Below are 13,446 nucleotides of genomic sequence, written 5' to 3' on the forward strand. Positions count from 1 at the left end.
ATTTTTGTAGTATACCTTAACAACTTCATCTTTAATCTCTTGTGTTCTTTCGACCCAGACATATGAGTGGTGCAACTATTCTATAAGGAAAAAACAGATACTATCTAGCATTCCCACTCGGGCACATTTGTGACCCCTCTCTCTCACCTTGTTTGTATTCCTCTGCTTTTTCCATTGAACATTCTTAGCTTGCAAGTACTCTTCATGACACATAAACAGCTTTAAGTTTACCCTCTTGTAAACCAGTTAAGCCAGCATTCGAACCTACAGTCATGCGTAGAGCCTTATCGCTTTGAGTCTGTAATGTTTGCATGGAGTGACAGGATGGACTTTTTACATCCTTTTTTTTACAGTTGGTATTCATGTCAGTTTTCCCCTGCATTTTTCTTGAACATCTGATCCATTAGTTAATAAAAAGCTTCATTTACACATCTAAGCATTTAGATAGATAATTTGCATATGTTAAAATGAAAAGTGCTCTGTTGCACTTGTAGCGATGCTGAGCTTCGGGCGTCCTGAGTTCGAGTCCCAGCTTGTGGACCTTTCCCAATCCCATCTCCCTCTCTCTCACCCACTTTGCTTCCTGTCGACCTACTGTCCTATCTAAATAAAGTCATACAACGGCAAAAATAAATAAAAATAAAAACTAAAGAAAAAAAGGAGTTACTCTTAAACATTGTATTGACAAAAGGTCAATCTCTAACAAATTTACAGTGCTTTAAAGGGTCATGAAACCCCAGACTACTTTTTCTGAGATTTTAGCAGAGGTGTTTGTGTTGCACATCATAGAAGACAATGTTAGCATCCGATAATTTTAACTGTTAGAGAAAACTGGTTAATTTTAAATCTGTGACACCCATCAAAAGGCTTATATAAACGCCACATAAGCCTTAAAAGTTCTCAGAGGTGCAACAGCGCGTTCATATATATGTTTTCAATGCAGAGTGCAAATGGCTGTGCATTTATTTGTGTTTTTAACTCGATGGGAGCGAAATGAAACTGTCTGAACGCGAAGCTGTGTGTTGTCTGTCTTCCCTCTTCCCGCTCCGCTCCGCACCACGCCCACTTTTTTAGCGTTTTTTTTAAACTGTGCTGAGAACTAACCAGTGCTGAAACGGGGGGTTTCATGACCCTTTAAAGAAGACCAAAGCTCAAGAATATCAGAGCCCTTCATTACCTAGCAAGATCAGGGTCAGTCTGTCCACTATCTTAATTTGGTCCACGGCTGCCTTGTGTCTATGTCTGTGAAAAGGGTTCAACAGGTTCACCCAACTGACCAGGGGCAGGACATTCACCCGTTCAATGGAACAGTAATATGATACTACTGATCTGTCTGAGGGATTTGAGCATAACTCAGAATCCCAACAAAGCAAATCCCATCTTTGCAAAGTCACACAGGTGTCACTGTTCCCAAGTGACTGTTACCAGCCAGGGATGAGTGATTTTTTTTTTTTTTCAAAAGGGTTGTAACCCTTGTGCTTGCAGGAATCAATAAGCACATCTTTAGAGCAGGGCTATTTCTGACTGCACGATGGGGCCTGGCCACATTCCTTGCTTCACACACACTTTTTCATAGGGGTCTCATTTGAAAAACAGAGGGATGTGTAACCTAATGAGCACATTGTCCATTCACTGGCTATCACACTGAACATGTTTTAATGCATCATACACTGACTATTCTTAAAGTTCACACAAACATGAACATTTGTGTGGTCATTTACTCACCCCCGTGTTGTTCCAAACCTGTATAACTTACTTTCTTCAAAATAAATTATTAGATATTTTGAAGAACGTTGTGGTCCAAACAACATTGGACCCCACTGACTTTCATTGTACGAACAAGAAACACAGGTATTTCCAAATGTCTTGTATGTTCCACAGACAAAAGAAATGGATATAGGTCTATAACATGAAGGTGAGTAAATGTTACAAAATGACAACATTTATTGTAATTAAATTTGGCCACAAATTAAATTCACTCATGGTCATGTGAAAACATTTTAAATAGGTTCTATCTTCAGCTGATTGTTGATATTTCTGAGATTTCATGCTAACCCCTGTCATGTGCCTAAGAGCTCATAAGTCTACATCACTATGCGGGTGGTCAGTCTGGACCAGCACACAAAAGTTTGATATGAGAGACCCTGTGACCTAGATTTGGCAGGTTGGTTAAGTGAGAGCTCTTATATTTCAAGTGACCCAATTGGCTGCATAAAATATTGTCCCCTGCTGGCAAATGATTGCACTCTGGCCTCATGAGCATGTGTAATGGATATCTCTTTATATTTATAACTTTATTCTTTGACTGATAATTTCTGAATGAAAAATGTTGAATTCTGCCATTTGTAATTTGTGTCTTAGGCCTCTCGTGTAACGCAAATTATTTCTTCCCATCCAAATACACTTTGGAATGATGGCACCAGTCCATGTTTATGACTCTGGAGTAATAAACATGATGACTTTTATGAATTTGCAATTAATATAGAAATATGATATTCCATGACCTCTATGATGCACATTTGTTTTATTTATCTGGCTCTCCATTGCTAGTGACTACCATAGCTAAACACATGGACTATGAACTTCTAACTGGCCGCTTGCTATTGTTAGTGGTCTTGTGAAACTTTTAACCCCCTTTTAACATTTTTCACACATCTGTCAGTAGGAAGATTCCATGACACTGCTCCTCTAAATATAAAGCCGGTTCCCAGTTCCTACTCAGGAATAGCCATGTTTCCATCAAAGGTTGGCCTCTGGTGCACGACTGGAACAGATGCAGCTTGTCCATTACTCTCCATTACTCAAGCTTTTTTGGGGTCTCAGTGTGTCCCTATAGGTTTACAATCATCTATCGGCACTTGCTTGGACTGTCGGCTCACTTGAACGTGACAAACTAAATCCAAACTGCAGATCAGAAGATATGAGTTGGTGTTGCAGCAGGCTACTTTATTCACCTGGTCATGCAAACACTCAATACGGCCTTCTCATTCACTTGTGGGTTGAACTTTTATATTTTAATGATTTATTAAATGCAAAGGGTGTGATATTTGTACTAATGCAAATCTATTATCTTTGCTCAGCTGAGCAATCTGCAGCTGCGTTTACATGGACCCTACTAATCCGATCGTAATAGGACTAGAAGCACAATCAGAATAAAAAAGTCACATGTAACCACGTCAATCGGATTGAATTGGCCAGATCCGACTAAAATTTTGATCGGATTGTAAGGGGTGGTTTATTCCTTTTGTAATCCGAGCGAGAGGACATGTAAACTAGAGGTCTTCACGGGTCCACTTGGATCCGAAAACCCGAGGTCCGACCCGAGACCAGAGCGGGTTTGGGTCCAAAACTTGAACGAGTGCCTCAGACATGGGTCGGGTTCGGTATTAGCGGCCTCGGGTCTCGGGTAATTTAAAATAAACATGCTTTTTCCAAATGGACCCGATTAGATCCGAATTCTTTTAAACTGTCCCGAATGCGTAGGTTACTTTCACTTTCGTGTTAAGTGAGGAACGCACATAGAAAAGGAGCATATGTTTGTAACCTCGCACACAGAAATCATCTAATAGATATGAGATCCATCAGGAAAATCCACTCGTTTCATTATGCTGCCTGTTTCTTTTCTGTGTGCAGAAGCCTTTCGTCGGAGATCAGGTTGCAGACAACACTAGCGAATCCATGAATTATTAGGCTATCGATTTATTTTTTATCAAACTATCACGTTTATTTTTCAAATCCACTGGTCACAATTGTACACAAGTCAGTGCCGTTTACGTTCGGGTCCAGTCGGGTTGGAAAATAAATGCCGTCGGGTCGGACTCGGGTCTAATTTCATGGCGTCTGTCTCGGGTCCAGTGTTGCCAATTTAGCTACTTTGTAGCTAGATTTAGCGACTTCCCCGCCCCTTTTGAGACTTTTTTCAAAAGTTTAGGGACAAATATAGCAACTTCTTGGACAAACCTTATCTAAGTTCTCATCTTGCCCACTGATCTACGTTCATCTTTATATAGATCAGTCAATTTGCCATTGTGATGTCATCTTGTGACATTTAGCTACCAGTTTTAGCTACTTTCAGTTGAAAGCAGTTGGCAACACTGCTCGGGTCCAAGTAGATATAACTGCAGACCGGAGATCTCCAAAATGGGGCGTGAACTCCAAAAGTGGGCAGAACCTCCAAAATGGGGCGGGGTCTCCTCGCGCAAAGACTTTCACCATTGGCCCTGGCTCCAGCCAATTGTTATTGACTTACATTTCAAAATAAAATTTTATAAATTAAACATTGTTTCTAGTTCATCTAAAATAAAATATGCTATATAAATAAATATGCTCCGTGAGTGAGAGCAGAGCCCAAAGCTCGTGGCCAGTGGTGTTCGGACCGGAGTTTGAACCTCTGCTTCATGATATAAACGGGAATCACCCACGAGCTCTCCCGCGAGCCCAGGGGAACGATTTTACTCTATCACTTTGTTCTAAGCAACGGGGGCGTCCCGGGGCTTGAAATTCGCAGGGTAGGAGGGGGTAGTGACGCTGGTGGCTGTCTGTCAATGGGAGACGCCCTATTTTGGAGCTCCCATCCCGTTTTGGAGTTCCCGCCCCCATTTGGAGATCTCCAGGCTGCAGTTATACCCTTCTCCTGGGGTCGGGTTTTTCTTCAAAAAAATTTAATTTATGCACGTCGGGTTCGGGACCCGAGAAGACCTCTAATATAAACACTTGATCGGATTGAAAACCGAAACTAGAAAGTACTGCGCATGCGCAGTGACGTAGAAATAGCATAATGACGTATGACGCACGGAATGAGCTGTTCTTCCTGGTGAATAAAGTGTCATAAATGAGTGTCCCGTCATTATAAAAGTCCCCTTTCACTCAGCGTCTGTGAAGTGGAGCAGCACAACGTCCGACCAGTCCTTGTTTAAGACTTTCATCAACAGACGACTGGTTTTGGGTGTGGGAAGGGGCACTTTTACTGCTTTATAAAGTAAGCAGCACTGCACAACAGTTCATGTACTGGTCGTCGCCTAATTAGGACCATAGACTGTATTGGGACCCGAAGTAGATAAATATCACGTGTGCTTTTTAAAACAGTATGCGACAACAGCGGGAAACTGTATATTCATGCAGTCTGCGCATGTCAAACGATTAAATCCGATCAGAAGCTTGTGACATATAAACGCGCATATCAACCCGATCATTTTATGTAGTGTTCATGTAAACACTACGTTCGGATTCGTCAATCAGAATGAATTAATTCCGATGGAAGCAAAAAGTGTACATGTAAACGTACCTTGTGACTCAATGGAATTGAGTAATAATTTGAAACATCGGCTGCTAGAACATTTAGAAGTACCGTGATAATTTTTAACGTTTAATAGTTTATTAAATAAAGGAATGTCATCTGATTCCAGTTGAAGATGGCTACATGAATTGTAGGCCTTATAGAGCTGAGCGATTCATATTGGTATTTTTTATAACAGCCCAGTCAGAAGTAGATTCATATCTTTATCTATATACAGTAATATACTATATTTCAGTTAAACTATCAGTTAGTCTTTAGTGAACAAGTTTTTTCTTTACACAACGGCTACTTCTCTCTGGTTTAAAGAAGGCCCCTCTGCAGGGGAGTACCCTATTATTCTTCTAAAAAAAATAAGACATTTAGTCATGTTGTTATCAACAAAAATGTAGTTTCTATCTCTTCCAACGGTAAGCTGAGGACACTGGAACCAATGACCCATTTAACCTGCAATCTGGCAGGAATATAGTAACAGCTTTGTCCACCTTTAACAAACTTTTATTTGTCAGTTCCTGCTGCATTTTCTGGATTTATACACATTTCTACTAGTGATATTAAACCTTTTGCGATATAAACCTTCAGAAAACATTCAAGCATAAGCATAAGAAGCATAAGAGGCAAGCATAAGAAGCAAGAAGGCTAGCGGTTCATATGAGCTGTACAGAATGATTTGTATGAGTTTTACAAAGCTGTCATATATGTGGTCAAAGACTAGTTTAGAATTTCAAACTTGACTCTCTTGTATCATTCTCAGGATGGATGAGATACCCAGAGGAATGCATTTGAAACAGATGATCACTCTCAGAATAGAGTAACAGTCAAGGTGCAGTTTCAAAACAGAGAGCTTGTGAAAACTGACCGAATCAGCATGCAGGGCACAGCCTACCATGACACTGAGCATCATCTGGTTTCATCACAGATAATTTCATCCTCCAGCTATCAAATTCAGGATGGCGCTCTAGCAGTGCCAAACAACAGACTGATCCGAGTTGCTTGAGTACTGGTGGGTGCTTTTCGCATGAATGGCGCGCCAGTAATGGCTATTCAGCCTGTGGTTGAAGCTACGCCTGGGAAACCACAGTCCCTCTCACTGACAGCCTGCAAACCACAGGTCTGAGTAAAGTGCGTCCTTCCATGGGATGGTATTTCAGCATGCTGTTTTGAAAGGCAAGCTTGACAGTGGTCCTCACATGGTTGCGGTTGCAGAGGCTTAGCTCTTGGCTCCAGGCAGGTCCCCTCATGGAGGGTATACCCAGCTAACCCCATGGTCTTACCCCCTTTCTTTCCCGACTCCAGATCCAATGATTGCATAGGCTGGCAGATGCAAGAGCCTTGTAGTGGAGTTGTCAATCAATAAACAGGCTTTGCTTCTGCCAAATCTCATTAAGGCTCATGTTCTGTACTCATCTACATGGCAGAAAGAGCCGTGGTGCCTCATATCCTGCATGCCCTCCTTCCTAGGCATGTTAGATGTGATGTGACATTTTAGTCCACGTAAACATGTCAAAATCTAGTGGTACGTTTGACAACTCCTAAACCTAAGAAATATAATATCCATCGGTTTAAGTTGCAGCTGCCTTACTTTTGACCACCAGAGAGCATTAGCAGAGAATCCGGGAAGCAATATCAAGAAATATATCATTGGTACTGATCCATAATAAGTCCCAGGGAAAAAATGCATACAAATCTGAAGTCAGTTCAGACAATGCCAAATCTGACATTAACAAAATTTTATATAAGTATTTCATCCACAATGCATTTCTATACACTGGCAAGTCAGAGGGCTTGTAAGAGTTCAAAAGCAGAATTATATAGAGAACCTGTATAAATATAATGTTCAGTGTTGAATAAACAGTAACAACCAGCATACATTTGCCATAACTGTAGAGTGTTTATGAGGGGTAGATTGTGAACTACTATTGCATTTTACTGAAGTTGTTATGCATTTAAAGAGTCTTTTAGTGGGGCTTTAGAAATGGAAGTATAGATTTGAAAAGGTTAATTCTTCTGACCATTTTTGACTTTCGACTTCTGACCATTCGTTTATTATGTTTGCCTGTAGCTTAACTGAAGGACCGAAGAACTAACAACACTAAAGTCATGGGTTTGATCTTGAAAGCATCAAAAGTCTCATAGAAAAAGTGGTCTGCAAAATGAATGCATTTTAGTGCATATGGAGAGATGAAAGTAACAGTATAGTTTATCACCAGTGACCTGTATTTTACTGTAGATAAATATAATGCCACCCATCTCCCTCTCAAATATTAATCTGTCTTAGAAATCACCTGCATGAGCCATGTGTGCAGTATCTGTAACAGATTTTGCCAACTCTACAAACCTATTATTTATAGTCATAAGCAAAACAGAGATTTGTGGGTAAGCTGATGTGTGTTTGATTTTGGTCGTAGATCATGGTTTTCCTAGAAAAGCATTTGGCTGAGTGACTGAACCAATAATTTTTCATTTTATCTCATGTCTTTCATTTATTAAACCACAAACAAACCTTTATATTAATGTACACACACCCACATACAGATTTTACATATATACTACATCTCCCATGCTGTGAGGCACTGTTTGATGTCTCTGTTGCTGACATCTAGTGACCAGCATGAAGAAGAACAGAAGCTCTGTCTGAATAATTCATGTCTTCTGTGTTGCCCACAGCTGAATAACTAGCCTGAGCCAAATGAGTATGCATGTGAAAATACAGCTTGCCAAGCAAATAGATCCTCAACTTACACAAAAAGAATCAGTGTCAACATGTTTGGTGATCAATGATTTCAATGACTACAACGTGCTTTTATAAAAGCAGAGATTTTATGTAGCTGGTGAAAACAGAAGAGAATTTTGTGCAGTGCAACAGACCTTTATGGAGCTTGAAGGTATTGTTGTTTTGTTGTATGAATCTATCTGAATCTATCTGACAGAATGCCTTATCCATGCTCAAAGTGGAGTGGCTTGCGTGGTTTAGATTCACTCTGTAGATTTGCTGGTGCAAAGCTTTGGTTAGATACCTAAAAGTGAATCTGCAATGGAAGCCATGTCTATTTGTATATTTTATACTTGTACTTTGTTGCAAATGGAATATTAGCCTTTGATCTAATGGAGCTTGCAAAACAGATGTAAAAAGGAAGTACAATCAATTATTTAGATGACTCTGTGGAGTCATTGTACCTGATTAGACAGTCTTTGATTATTTTCTTATGCATATGCACAGTTCTTAGAGTTTCAGAAACAATCCCGTTTCCAAAACAGATCCATGGCAGTTTGACAAAACAAAATAGGACAAACATCCTTTGTAACTTATAACTTATCATTGTGGAGTGAGGAAGCCAAACAGACACTTGTTTGTTTGTACTTGTGTCCTGCAACTGACACCTGATGACACATTTGTCCTTTTATTTTGTCATATTACCCATTCAACTGAATGACCAGAGGGATAATGTTGATTTGAATCAGACAACACACTCTGACCCACAGAAACTGCATCATTAATGATATTTATGGCTTCAAGGTCAAGTGCATGGATACGAGAAGGATTTACACTGCAGCAACACAGAAGCGTGTATTCAAGAAGTACAGTAAAACTAGCTCTATGCACATTTGAAAGAGATGGTAATCTAGGCTGTGACAGAGGCCCCATTGTGGAATGGGCTAAATGAAATACATTTGTCTCCCTTAAGGACTCCCTAAATCAAGATGAGTCTTCACTGATGGGTTAAACATGAAACAGCCAGTTTCTTAGCATCCACCATGCAGGCAGCGAGAGGAAGGAATAAGTTACTGATAGTAAGGGTCCAATCAAATGCACAGAACAATAACTATAGTACCAGTAAGCGATGAAATGCATAGTTTAACTGCAGAAAAGCACACTATTGCTGCTCCACTGTGATTAAGATCTCAGCAGATCATTTTAAGTGAGTATGCATATTAAATTCATGAATACTTCAGCACTATTACAACTATTAACTACTAAACCAGTTAACCTGTTCTAATCTGTTGGTTGTGTCCACACTGAGACACCTTCTTTTGTAAACACTGATGTTTACACAAGAATCAGACAGTTTCTACAAGCTAGGACAAGTTCTTCAGCCAAGGTGAGATTACACAAAGAAAGTCCTCCTGTCCCGTCGAAGAGTTCAACAATTACTTTATCAGATGGCAGGTCTCACTTGTTGTTAGGGTGTAGTTTACTTTTGTGTGCACAGCAATGGTTAGGACACTAGAAAAGTATTTATTTTGTTCGATATCTATATCCCATTGCACTTTATTTTCCCTGTTCATCTAAAGTTAAATAAAATTCCTGACTGTTACATCAAATTCAGTTTATGATTACATTAAGCCTTAAGTCAAGTTTTAGACAAGGCTCAGAAAAACCACAGTTTTGAAATAGCCAATAATCATTTAGAGAAAATATAAAGCTGCCTAATCCAAAAATTCAATTGTATAGATACTGAACAATTCTAGGTGGGAAGAATTGTACAGTACACAAACTACACAAACCAATAGCCACACTCTGCTGGGAATGATGACTGAATGGGATACTGTGTTTCTATTTGCACAGCTAGTAATGCCAACATGCCAATTTCAGGATGTCCTCAAATAATTGTGCATACTCAGTCTAATGTGGAACAAGACAACTATTCCAAGAGCAGTCATGAGTTACTGTATCATCTGTACAAACAGAACTAGTCATGTTATACAACAGAAAGTCAACAGGGGCATCTTTATTATTCCACACCATTACTTCTTCTTGCACAACGCACCAGGCACAAGTCCCTAAAAGAAACTATTGAAGCACGATTTCTTAATTTCTTGATTGTTTTATTTAGAACACAGCGACATAAAAATGCCTTAATCCAGTGATGGATGAGCAGCCTATCTGTCTCTGCTGCCTGTCAGCCATAGCAACCCTTAGTAATCAGACTAAAACTCACTAAACCAGAAAGTGTGCTTTGCTTGGAATAAAAGATAAATGTCAGACAGCCTTAGTGAACTGTGAAACACAGACATATGGTCTTTCTGAAGGCAATCCCAGAAAGCATTGTATCAAGTTAAGTCAAAAAAAAAAAAAAATCAAAATAGTGGAAGAGGCAGACAAAAGATTGTAAATAAACTTCATTGTTAAAAACAGTTCAGTGTAACAAAATAGTTATTATTTATTATATTACTATAAGTTTTTAGTATATAATATACATTTATATATAAAATTAGATAATAGACTTGTATTGGTATCTTTCAATATTAGATTAGAATTTAAATTGTGCATTAAATGTACATTTCATTGTGCATGGTCTTTTCCTCCTAATTTTACACTTAGATTACTTTTGTAGTCATCTAACCCTTACTTGAATGTATTTTTATTCAAACTGTACATTATAACATTGTGACATCCAAATTTATTTTTAGCATTTAAAACTAATGATTTTAGTTTTTTTGTGTTTTGTTTTTAATTTATTTAGGCATATTTAGTAATAAGCAGAACACAGAAATCCACATAGAGAAAAACACAAGAAATTCATCTGTCGTGGTGTTTTACCTTTTCAGATTGCTGTCATTCTCGATTGATCGTGTAAGTATATGATTACATTTGAATAAACTTACCTCAGTATTTCCTGGGTGATGCTCTGGGGTATTTTAGCCACATACAGTTTTATATTTTATGTTGGGAAGGGTTGACTTACCTGCTTTCGGGTTAACCACTTCAGCTAAATGTGATTTCTGCTTTAATTTTTAATTTGGAAAGAATCTTCTCTTTTTTTAAAGGTGTGCTAAGTAATTTGTATTTGTTTTACTGGCTCCTGTTCATTCCAGTGGCCTTTGACTTTATACTAACACCTTTTTGCATGGATGCATTGTGTTAATTTATTAACCACCAATGACTCACACCTAAACTATTTATCTTTATGTTTTATTTCTTTACGTTGCCTATTGTTAATGCTTCATTCTTCGTTCTTCTCACAGTGGCTGCTGCATTTCACCATCCTGGCACGTGCTAACCTACCTGTTTCTGTGGTTCTTGTGGATAGAGTGGCTGTGTCTTGGAAGGAGGCATTTCGTGGTGTAGTGGCTATGATTGGTGAATGCTGCATCCCATTGCTTTAAGTCTAGGCAATTGTCATCTTCAGGTACTGTTTGAAATGGTCTGGTGTTGCAGGTTGTTTGTCACGTTCATTGCATTCATCACTCCAACAGGGACTGGCTATTGGAAGTCCAAACTAATTTTGTTTGCACTGGTGGGTTTCATACATGATGATCCATTCTATCAATCTCAATTACGCCTATGCTATGCTACTGCTGTGTCTTTAATATGTATGGTTTTGTTGTTTATTTGATTTACTTGTCTGTTCGGCTTAGATATACTGTCACATTTACTTTTTGTAAAGTGCTTTGTCCACTGGAAATGTGCCAGATAACTTAAATTATTTTGAATTTGGTCAAACTGCAAGACATCACTGGTCAAGCGATTTCCCCTTACAAAAATTAACCATGGTTTTATTATAGTAAAATTGTAGTAACCATGTCTTATTGGCATATTGATTACTATTTCTATAACCAGTTTTACCACAAATGCCATGGTAAAACCATGTGCAGAAAAACCATGGTTAAATTATGGTGACCATGGTTTAAATATAGTTACCATGTTTTTTTTGTTTGTTTTTTTGTAGACAAACCATGGTTAATTTTCGTAAGAATCAACATAGAGATTGCAGAATTTCGCATTTCACAATTTCATGTGGCTCTACTTTATTTTGAGGTCTATGGCTCTCCCTCACCTTGTTCTCCAGGTCTTTTCTGAAGTTTAAAGATCTCACTTCTCTCAGATTTTCCCAAACAAGCTTCCACTTTAAGAAGGGTTTCAGATGCCTGCAAAGTATTAATTATGACTCGGTGTGCTACAGCACAGGTGAAGAGACTGGGACTAATTTCCAATTTACGTTAACTTGTTTAGCTAACGGTCACGATAACTTAGAGATTTTTTTAATTATTGTTAGCGCCTTAATGTATTTCCAGCAATTTCTCGGAGGGAAAATGTTATTAAAGCGAAGTCCTAACTGCTTTTCCGCTGTGTTTTTCACTGTTGTAGGCTAACGATACCAGAAAGAATCCGTTTCTACGGTGAGCTATTGTTTCTGTTGCTTTTCAACTACAAAACTGAGTTTAAATTCATTATTGAATAATAATTGTTTGAGACTGTAAATTATTAATGTAATTGTTTAACTCTAGATGTTTATTTGTGTAAACGCTGTGAGTGTAAGCTCTGCGCGAGCGGGGAGCAGAGTTGCCATGGAAACGGGGCGTCAGCACAACCATCAACCGTAAACTCTGTCTCTCGCTGCTGTTTTCACTGCTTTCAGGTAAGTTTAGTCCCTAAAATCACACAAATATTACATACAAACGTTCCTGACACGTTTCTTACTTGTAATTGACATGTTTCTATTGAATATTTATTTTATAGAAATGGTTTAGCCTCTTCGAAAAAGTCCATTAGCATCAAGTCCACCGTTTTCAGAGGAGGTAACGTTAGGCTAACTCTGTAGATTGAGCTCTTGTTTATGAAACTTTGGGCTTTTAATCAAATCTTCATGTGTATGAGATGTTTTGATAGATCTGTAAAGGTTTTGCTGGCGATTTGTCAATGGGTTATTGGAAATAGGACCTGACACGTTTCTTACTTGTAATTGACATGTTTCTATTGAATATTTATTTTATATAAATGGTTTAGCCTCTTTGAAAAAGTCCGTTAGCATCTCAACCGTTTTCAGACGAGGTATAGGCTAACTCTGTAGATTGAGCTCTTGTTTATGAAACGTTGGGCTTTTAATCAAATCTTCATGTGTATGAGATGTTTTGATAGATCTGTAAAGGTTTTGCTGGGGATTTGTCAATGGGTTATTGGAAATAGGATAATGTACCTAAACATATACACTGTACTGTGAACTGATGACGTCCCTTACATGGAGAGTATAATCGGCTGAAAACAAGTTCAAACTCGTTTTGATCTTTCATGGTAAACAAATATTGATAAAAACTGTTCTGTGATTTCAGGAGGACAGAAAGAAACTCTACAGAACAGATGGGAAGCTCCAAGATTTCAACATTTCTGAAGGAGCTGCTGACTGAGAAGTAGAAAATACAGGTGAACTGAA

This window comes from Sinocyclocheilus rhinocerous, unplaced genomic scaffold (assembly GCF_001515625.1).
Source record: "Sinocyclocheilus rhinocerous isolate Xijiao unplaced genomic scaffold, SAMN03320098_v1.1 scaffold153, whole genome shotgun sequence".
Lineage (NCBI taxonomy): Eukaryota > Metazoa > Chordata > Actinopteri > Cypriniformes > Cyprinidae > Sinocyclocheilus > Sinocyclocheilus rhinocerous.